Genomic DNA, 10,996 nt, shown 5'->3' on the forward strand with positions numbered 1-10,996 from the left:
TCAGAAGGAGCAATGCACACTATTTAAAATTAATGGCCTTAGCTCTCTTTCCTTGGAGGAAACCGAAACCCAGCAGGAAATTCAGGATGATATGAGATTTGTATGCATAAAACCATGCACATGAAGGCTGGATAAACATCTTTGGCTTGGTTCACCCCGAAGTCCACAATGCCCCTCCTGCCTTGGAAAAGAGAACTGTACATGGTGTGGCAGGCAATGTCTAGGACCTGTTTAACTTTATGCTTCTGAACACCTTGCTATTTTCTGCCTTCCAGCACAAGCTCAACAATTCATGCAGTAGAAGATATTTTGGATTTGCAGACAAGCAAGTCACTTAGTGCCTGAAACATCTCTGCATTACAGGTCAATAGGAACTCTTTAGTCAGCTTTTTTCCATTTTCTGTGTACAGAGGAGATTTCAAAACATGTCACTCAGCCCAAGAAACAAGCTGATGCTCAGACTAGTTATTTTTAAATCTGGGTCTTCACAAACAGAATATCTAACAGACTTCTTAATTTGCTGTGCCACTCATTGGCTTTAAATCTACAGCAGCATTTAGCTACAAGACCAGTTTTGCTGTCAGCCTCGCTACCTGCTGTGCTGTACCTGCAACCTGCACTTGATGTCAGCCCGTGTGTTTAAACCAGAAGCAGTTTCAATTATAGTTTAAGCAAACTCGGGGGGTTTTGATCCAGGGGATTAGAATGCTCACAACTGCATCTGTTTTCCTACCTACCACACATGGGCTGAGGAGTTCTCAGTTTTTACAAGGCTCTGGTTTGATTCCACACAAACAGGGAGTCCTGGATTTTTAGTACAGGGGAGATGTAGGACTTAGAGCTACGTGGCAAAACAGTCACAGGAGGTGAGTTCTGGCCCTCACTTTCCAGGATGTACTTTAGGTTACCCATGAGAAATTCTCTATTATTCTCCAATTATTTTGGAGTTACAGCAAAGGGCCACCACCCACACCGGCGAGGTTTTTATCTTCTTTCCTTCCTGTTAGACCTGGGATTAATGCACAGGAGAGGCAGTTTTTCGTGTTCAGACTCAGCTGTACATTAATTCTTATCTAAAGTGCAGTCTCACACGTTGTGAGCTCTTAACAAGGTAGAAAATGGCTCCTCTCTAACTCTTTCCATGGTCTTTTAAGTGCTAATTACCCAATAAGGAGATGACACCTGTACTGTTTATACTTTTAACCCCATAACTGACCACTCGAGGTCCGCAATGCGGATTTTTTCACCCAATTAGAAAAAAACACCCAAACCCATGAAGAGGAAGGTAAAAGAAGAACTTAGTCTACACCCTAAAACCTCCATATTGTTTTGTATATATTGCCATGTACTAAAAGGTTAAAATCCAAGTTTCCAAGGTTTCAGCACCCACCCACCCAGTCCCCTGTGTACTCCAGAGGAGTGAAAGCTCCTGAAGCCTTTGGGTGGGATCAAACAGGTCAACCAACACGGTCTTTAAAACAAAAGAAACAAAATAAAAGCCACACATACAGTCTGCAAAGTGAAATCTCAACATTTACGGCTCTCAAAACCAATTGCAATGAAAACTCAGGATGAAAAGGAAGAAATCTTGATTATTTCTTCCAGGGGCAAAATCTAAATATAAGTAGTCTAAAAAACCCAGGTTTTTTTAGTTTTATGTCAAACTCCAACAATACAGGCTGCCTGCAACAATGCTATTAATATAACCATTCTTATTAGCACATTTTTACCAGAGGAAACAAGATGTTATTGTTTCTAATCTCGAACATATTGAATAATATTTTCAACAAGATAATTCCAAACACATTTCCTCTTGTAGCTATTTTATTACATTTCCTACAGATAATGCTTACAAAATTATCTCACTTATTGTTATAACTGTAGCCTCTGGCTTAGGAGAGAAACTCTAATAAAAAGAAAAATTCTGGTTTGCATTTTTTAGTCCTAGCAGGGATAAAACCTTCCTGTGTTTAGCCTGTATTATCCAGAGTGGAAAGTGACCAAAAATCCATAAATTAATCCATCTTCTAAAAAAATATCCCCAAACCTCCAAGTGTCAATCACCCCTAGCCCATCGAATGGGACAAAATACCTTCAGCAACGCTCCTAAAGAAGTTATAATTATTCTGGTTTATGTGACTGAAAGATTAGAAGGTTCATGCTGTTTTTTAGGGGGAAAAAAGAAGAAATAAATTGAATAATCACTTGTTAATGACAGGCTTTCACAGTGAGATAGGAAACCCGATGTTTTTACACTACAGTGTATCTTAAACTATGGTGTGATAAGAGGAAATGGGAACTAATGTAAGCTGGTCTGTTTTATAGCACTGGCCAAAAAGAAAATTTAATCCTGTTTTCTAGCTGAAAAAGCTTTTCTTTTTCTCTTTGCACAAGAATGGCTGGTCAAGCAAGCAGGACCACACTTGGTGGCTTTTCCTCCCCAGCACTCTTGCAGGACATGGGGAAGGGAGAATGGGCAAACAGATTCCCTGCCATTGCTCTTTTCAGTGAGTATCTTCACTTTTTCACTCCATAGAGCTTCGCCATCAACAAATTATTGGCTTACACAGCTGCTTGTCCACCAGTAGATAATTCTTTCCCTTTACAGAATCAGATTTTCATCACTTTCAGTGATATCTTCTCTTTGGCTTTTCATCCTCCTCTCAATTGCATCATCCAGAGCTCTTTCTGCCTTGTCTGTAGAACTCTTACAACCATTTTGGAAATAGAGTCATATTCCCTAATGCTTTAGCCCAGAGGCTGAGATTTATTTATTTATTCTTTGCCCAATCAATCACAAATAGTTGAGAAACTACCTGATGAGCAATATTGTTTCATTTCCTCTCCTCAAGTAACCAGAGTCCTGCTGTTCTTCCTCAGGCTGTTGTAAAGCACAAAATGAGTTTCCAGTGGGCCGAAAGCTTTGACTGCCTTCATTTTCTTCCCTTTTATGAGTGACATAACTAAAAGCTTTGATAGACTTTACAGTTTACTACAGGAAGTTTTCTGTTCTTATGAATTTTGGTAAACAATTTGTGTCTGTACCACCTGGAAGCTGTTTTACACAAAACTGCCACACTATTTCATTAAGACAAATTCCTCCAGGGAGTAGGATGCCTATCATCATAATGCCATGTGAGAACAATTGGTCTTCTGTGATTCTGGCTGATACCTCTTGTCTCTTCCTGGGAAATGTTAGACAGAGACATTTTTCTTTTGTTCAGAGATGCTTTTCTCAGCAGTTGGTTAACTGTGTCTTCTGTTATTTTATCCTTCCATGTTCCTCAGCTACTTTTCAGCAACACCTGACATCCCTATAAATCCTGTGTGACAGAACCTGTGTCCACACTCCAATCTTTCTTTGGTATATTTTCCAACTCAGACATCTGCTGCAAGGTACTCAGCAGATGAGTTTTAACAAGGCACTGAAAGAGTCAATAAAGAAGAAAAATAGTGCCTCTTAAGCTTTATTTTTAACCACAGATGTGGCACTTCAATATTTAATGAACACCGGACATGGACATCACTTCTTGTTCCATCAAATAGCCTGAATATCTGAACACGCCTGAAATGCAGAATTACTGCACCATTAGAGAATCACAGAATAATTTATATTGGAAGGCATGTCTGAAGGTCATGCAGTGCAACTCTGCTCTTAGCTGGGCAGCTCCGAGATGACAGGAGGAGCCCTGACCTCACTGGGCAGTAGGGAAGCTCTGGGGTAATTCTGCACCAAAACCTTGTCACAGGACTTCAGTGCTGGTGCTGAGGTGCAGCTGCTGACTCTAGAGTGAGAAAATAACCTGTGCTTCCCAGTGGTGACTTTTTGCATGTCACCAGCCCAAGGTTTTGTTTTTCAGGCCAGGGAATGCCAAGCTGCCAACACGAAAACAGCCCCTGCAGCTGGTGCTGTGCAACACCTCTGCAAGAGGAGCCCTGTCTTTCACTCACTGAAATCTGAAATTTTCCTTCCACAGTTAAAACATTCCTTTCACTAGCTCCCAGGCTCAGCAATTTTTCTTATTCCAAGAGATGCAGAGATTCATTAAATAAATATACTAGTCTTGTTTTCCATCTCTTCTGAAAAATGTTACGTGTACAAAAGGAAAGCTGATGCATCGAGTGAATCACACCCCTTCAAAATGCAAATCAATAATCACAACTGACATCTAAACATTGGAGTTCTGCCAAATCTTTGTAAAGGTGTGAATTGTTAATCTAACATCTAGGACAGGACTAGATGTTTTGAAAATAGTATTAACAAAAGCAGAAGATGTACAAGGTGGGGAGACAAATGAGTTCTGACAAAACTCTGCTTTGGCAACCTTCCCTTTAATATCGTGATGGGTTTGCTAAAAATCCCATTTGATTTGGTTAACTGCTACATTATTGAAGTGGAGCCTTTCAAAGAGTAAAGAGCACAGCACCAAAGTTGTTCCTGTGGAATCAGAAAATTTATTTGACTTTTCCTTACAACCAGAGAAAGCAAAACCTCGCTCTCCACTTTCAGTACACATTATTTTCTTCAAAAGGCTGCGAAAATGAAAAAGAACTCTTAAGCTGAAAGGAACAGGACCATTAAAATAGGTTTAGCCCAGTTAAAGGGTTCATAAGGGAACTTCAGGATTTGACACATGTACTGAACAACCGCTTGACAGTCTCCTGAGTGCCTGAAAGTCATGGATGAACACTCCAGGTCACGATATGTGAGACAGCTCTCAAAATTAAAATCCATTCCGCATAATAAGAATAAAAAAATCATTTGTAGGAGTCTAAATTTACTATTAACAAAAAACAAAAGGTGTTATAGGCTCTTAGCGTTGAATTTGTTTCAAGTATTTCTCCTGGGTTCTACGAAACACTGCGAGTCCCAAGGCGGTCCGGAGGCGGTATTTAAAGGAGCTGGCGTGGTGTCTTGTTCCCGAAGCGCAGTGGAAAGCAGAGAAAATCAGTGAAAAGTAGTAAAAAGCAGAGAAAAGCAGTAAAATGCAGAGAAATTCAGTAAAAAGCAGAGAAAAGCAGTAAAATGCAGTGAAAGCTCCGCGGGCCGGGCGCGCCCCCAGCCCCGAGCGGCTCCGCCCGGCCCGGCCGGTCCTGGGGGGCCCTCGTGTGGCCGCTCCCCGGTACTGCAGCCCCGCGGGGTGACCAACGCCGCCGCGCCTCTTCCGCGGGGTTAAGCCGGGACGGAAAACGGGGGCTCGTGTGAAGAGATTGTTGACAAAAGTGGGGAAAATAAAAGGTGAAAGCATGGCTATAAATATATAGCTATTACGTAGCTATAGGCAGGATATAAATCTGTAAGTGGTATGTCAAAGACTGTGTTTGGAACTGGTGAAGAATAAAACATTAGCTGCTGGGACAAAAATGTCAGCTAATGTCAGCCAGAAAAAAATTCCAAAAACCAAAAACCAAAGCAAACCAACCAACCCACCAAAAAAACCCCCAAAAAACCCCACCAAACCCCCCTCCCCCCCAAAAAAAAAAAAAAACCAAAACCAAGAAGCAAAACCAACTACAACAAAAAGCATAACTAAAAGACTACTATTGCAGGGTAATTTATTCTTTTACTTGTATTTTTGTTCTGTTTTGTTTCTTTCACACAATTCATCTGCGTGATTGTGTTGCCACAGCGTCAGTTTAGGGCATTGTTTTCTATAACAATTTAGTGGGGAAATACAAATCTTTTAAGTTATATAAGCTTCTAATAGGAAGTTAAATATCACAGTCTGTCGGGAGAATGGCATTTTATATAGTAGCTCCATAGCAGTTCCCATCAGGGTCAATACAAATAACGTTAAGGCCATATAAACGCACTGGCATATACAGCCTTTGAAATACAGACTCATTGCTCCTCGACATCACTGGGAATTCTGCTATGGATTGGAAAGAGTCATGTAATGGTTTCAGATTAATTTCAGCTAAAAGAGCAGTATATTGAAGAGAGGCAGTCATCAACCTTCATAAATCTCTGAACCAGCTTCAGACTGACGCCTCCTGTTCCTGCACACAGCAAAACAAAGGCCTGATGGTCACCCAGTGGATTTATGATGGGTGCTAGAAAAACATGCCCATGTTCCCTGTTATACACTCAGATGAAGATTCTAGAAATGTTAATCTGTTGTACTGAAAATTTTCTAGTTTAGATTGCCTAGAAATGTAGACTCTCTAAGCCCACCAGTTCCATCCTTGACATTGTTGCTGATTGTCCGGACTCAGCTTCGGGAAATGAGATGAATGTATTATCAACCAAAATCATACCAGGAAAATGAGAAATAAAAATATCCTAAAAACACCTTACCCCCCCCACCCCCCCAGCCCTCTTTCCTTCATGCGCTTTAACTATATTCTCAGTTCTCTACCTCCTGTCCCCAAAGATGCCAAGGAACAGGGAATGAGGGTTACGGTCACCCAATGTTTCTGCTGCTGGTCTCCCATCAGAACTTCTTCCCCTGCTCCAGCATGGATTCCCCTCCAATGGGAGACAGCACTCCAAGAACTTCTCCAATGTGAGTTCCTCCCACAGGGTGCAGTCCTCCAGGCACAGGCTGCCCCAGAGAGGATCCCCTGCGAGGTCACAAATCCTGCTGGCAAACATGATGGGCCAGATCCCTGCCACGAGCCTGCTCCAGCAGTCTTCCCAAGGGGTCAGAGCCTCCTCTGAGCATCCCCTGCTCTGGTGTGGGGATGCAGCTGGATTCCTGCCCCCCAGGGACCCCCCTGTGCTGCAGGGGCACAGCTGCTGCCTCTCCATGGGCAGCACCAGGGGCTGCAGGGGAACCTCTGCTCAGGCACCTGGAGCACCTCCTGCCCTGACCTGCCTGCCTGCAGGGCTGCTCCTCTCACACACTCTCACTCCTCTCTTCTCTGGACACAATTATTCCCACTCAGTATTATTTTTTCCCCTTCTTAAATATGTTATCACAGAAGCATTATTGTCATTGCTGATGGGCTTGGCCTTGGCACCAGCGGCAGGTCCATCCTGGAGCTGGCTGTCATTGGCCCTGTCAGACATGGGGGAAGCCTCCGGCAGCTTCTCACCTGCCACACCTGTGATCCCCTTCCCACACAGTCCACCAAAACTTGGCCACACAAACACAGCACACTGATGAACTCTGGCTGGAACCTCACTGAAGACCCTTGTGGAACCCATCTGAGTGCGGCTGACCACAGCACAGCTGCCTCCATCTCCATTGCTATCCATGGTCCTGTTTACAGCCACTGCAATGTAGGGCTGCACTCACCTCTCTCCCCATGTAGAAAAGACAGTCAGGGCTATTTTGATGCCAATAACTTTTGGATACAATTCTTAATTCTACGAAGGAAAGCCACCCCAGGCAGATCAACTCCTAAAGCACCAAAATCATTCCTTTTCTAATCACAGCATCAATGCCTATACTGATGATGATGATTAGAATATTGAGTTTATAGTTCAGGGAGATAAAAGCTCTTATTCAAAGGCTGTGTGTTCACTCTAGGACTCCCTGACCTGAACTGAGGGCTGCTGAGTGAGCCAGCACACACACTGCACACAGGGGTGGTTATGGATGTGTCCAACCACCTGCAAACAACAGAACATTTCTCTTGTGCTGCATTCTAACCAGCTGTATCCCAAGTTCTCTGAGGGTTTTCTTCTGTTTAATTCATTTTCAAGACACACATAATTCAGAGAATCTTTTCACTTTCATCTCATGTTACTTGGTTAGTGATTTAAAAAAGAAAAATAGCTGAGTAAACAGACATGCAGTTTTCTATATGAATGTGAGTGTTGCCATTTTAAAAGAACTGTTTAAAATACCAATATGCTTCTGCAGAGGAAACAGCATGCAGGATTAGTATAATGATAAATGTATTTGTGGGGTCACGAGAGAAGTGGATGGAAACGCATGAGTGGGAGGGGAAACTGAATAATTAAGCAGTAAAATGCAACATGGTACATTTTCAAATTCACTGAAATGCGAAGGAAGGAAATTGCCACTGAGACTTGTGGACCAACAACATGATATACAGCCACTGTTCTGGAAGAATGCAGAAATTACTATTAATTTTAAATGAGACCTGATATTCCAACAAATAAGATAACATGAAGCAAATAAGAAAGAGATTATCCACCAAGACAATTATTTCACAGGTGAGTTGAATGACAATGCTGGGGTTTGAATAAGCAAATCAAGCTAGAGCTTCATGGTTTAATTGGTCATATTTCAAAAACACGTATTTTTAGAAAATTATATCTGTGTTAGCTAAAAATTCTAATAACCTCCTGAAGTTCAGATTCCAGTGTTTACTTCTTTGCCTCTTCTCTGTGAAACTGGGAGGCCTCTGTACTGCAGGCACAAAGTAGTCTTAAATCCCTCAGTCTTCTTTCCATATTCAGGTCAGGAAGACACAGTATACTGTAGAAACTGAAAACCACCAGTGGAAACATTCATCTACACTCAAGTAGAATCTGTGGCAAAAATGAACCTTGGATGGCTCCCTGCTCCCTGGTTGCTACACAGAGGCAGAGGTGAACTAATGACTTAAAAAAGAAACAGAGAAACAGTCAAGTTTCACTGAAGGTCAGCTTAAATAATTAAGACAGAAAATCAATAGTCTAGTTGTCTCTTCTCACTAATATATTTTTACAAGGTTAAAGATTACCCACCATCCTAATACATGTAATAAATGCTTTTTTGTTTTAATCTTTTTGCAATATTCAGGTTTGTCTTTTTGTTGCCTCTTCACGTGAACACCACCTCCCAGAATACTTTATTAGCATTCCCAGAGAAAGTTCCCATTAACCATTCAAAGGACTGAATGAACAGGCATAGCATGATCTGATTTCTTGTCCACACACAGTAACACTTCAAATCATCCCCGGTTTAGTCCAGCTTGTCTTCATGAGTTCTGGGAATATCCACTGCTCCACACCCTGATTGGGATATCTGTCATTTCTGTGCATCACTTCAGTCAGGGACAAGCTAATAAAACTGCAATATTTTGGTTATATTTAACCTTCAGCTATTCTTGATTATTCATAAAGCAATGCCTGAGAAGTTTTTCATCTTTGTATCTCTACGAACAGTAACTGCTTCTTCCAAGTGCTGATCTGGTTGTTAAAACATCACCATTTCAGTGAGGTTACTGAACAGCCTGTGACTTCTTGTCTAATGATTGCAATGGGTGTAGAATTTCACTGCAACTCGTGTAAGGAGAGCACCACACACATACTCAGAGAAATCACTGCCACAGTAATACATTGTGAAAGTTGAGCACAAATGGGTAAAAGTTAGGATTTTCTTCTCCCCTTCTCTGATTTTTTGAAGTTATGTTAGAAAACATGAAGATGTCAACATTTGTGCAGGTCTGATGTAAAGCTGAACAAGCAACTCTAAGCTGCAGATGCTCCATCATTTATGCTCTTTATTGTATTGTGTTGTGTTTATGAGAGTTCTATGTGCCACGTGACGTTGAAATGTCAATGAGGCTTTAAATGCAGCTGAAGGCTGCAGTGATATTGGAGATCTTTTCCAACATTATGGAATCTACAGTGTTACGAGGAGAGCTTGCATGTTGAACAAAGGATCTGCTGCAGGGCGAGGTGGAGGAATTGTCCCTTCAGCTCAGCTCATCTGGTGCCAGAGCCCCTGGGAGGTGTTCAGGTCTTCAGCAGAACCAGCACTACAGGAGCTGCACCATTCCTAATCCAGAGTCACAATCCCCAGAATCACACATGTCCTGGGTTGGGACTCCTCCCAAGGATCAGCAAATTCCTGGCCCTGCACGGGACAGCCCCAAGATTCCCACCCCGTGCCTGAGCATTGAACAAACACTTCTGGAGCTCTGGCAGCCTTGGGGCTGTGACTAGGCCTTGGAGAGGCTGTCCAGTGCTTGAACACTCTCTGGGTGAGTAACCTTCTCCTGATCTCCAACCTAAACCTCCCCTGTGGCAGCCTCAGGCCATTCCCTCGGACCCTGTCACTGTCACCACGGAGAGCAGCGTCTGTCTCTTGCGAGGAAGCCGCAGGCTGTGATCTGGTCCTCCCGCAGTCTCCTCCAGGCCGAACAGACCAAGTGCCCTCAGCTGCTCCTCACTCGGCTTCCCCTCAAGGCCCTTCACCATCCTCGCGGCCTCCTTTGGGCAGGAGCTTTGGCTCTTATACTGTGGTGGCCAAACTTCACAAAGGACTCGAGGTGTGTGCTCGGTTCATATTTACTGTAAACTCCTGGCCATGGCCAGGCAGGTAGAGCTCACTGAACGGCTGAGCCTTCTCCCCGCCAGGGCAGCCCCTGAGGAACCGACCCCGGGCCCCACAGGCCGTGCCGCCATGTCCCCCTCCATCCCAGCAGCCCCCGCGCTGCCCGGCCCGTCATTCTCTTCGCCCAGCCCCGGGCCCCGCACTGCCACCGCTCCCCGGAGCCGTTACTCGGCGCCGTTTGGGGCCTCAGCAAAGCCCGCACCGGCCCCGCCGGAGCGCGGCCCCGGGCCGGGCGGGGCACAGGGACACCGGGACGCGGACAGGCGCGGACACACACCCCCCGCCATACGGGCCTGCCTGAGGGCGCCGCGCGCCCCGACCGGCTCCGCTCAGGCCGCCCGATCTCATTGGCCGGCAGCGCCGGTCGCTCAGGCGCGCGCCGCGGCACCGCGCGACCCCATTGGCCGCCGAGGCGGTCACTCCGGCGCGCGACGGGCGGGGCGAAGGAGGCGGGACCTCGGCCCCGCAACTGCCGGGTCCGCGCGCGCGCTCCGCGCCACTGCGGCTGCGCGCGCGCGCGCGCGGGGCCGTTACAGAGGCGGCGGCGGGTGGGCGAGCGAGCGGCGCGCGCCGGGCCCGCTCCCGCCCCGCCCCTCGCCGCGGTCACGTGACGCGGGGCCCCCGAGCGCCTCGCGTGCCGAACCGGGCGGCCCCGCGCGCGCGCCGCCCCCCCGCCCGCCGCCCGTTTCGGTTTCATTTCCGGCGGCCCCGGCGCCCCGAGCGGCGGCGGCGGCGGCGCCCAGCGGAGCCCCCGCCCC

Source organism: Chamaea fasciata, unplaced genomic scaffold, assembly GCF_029207755.1.
Source record: "Chamaea fasciata isolate MVZ Bird 193981 ecotype frontalis unplaced genomic scaffold, bChaFas1.0.hap1 SCAF_22, whole genome shotgun sequence".
NCBI classification, from domain to species: domain Eukaryota; kingdom Metazoa; phylum Chordata; class Aves; order Passeriformes; family Sylviidae; genus Chamaea; species Chamaea fasciata.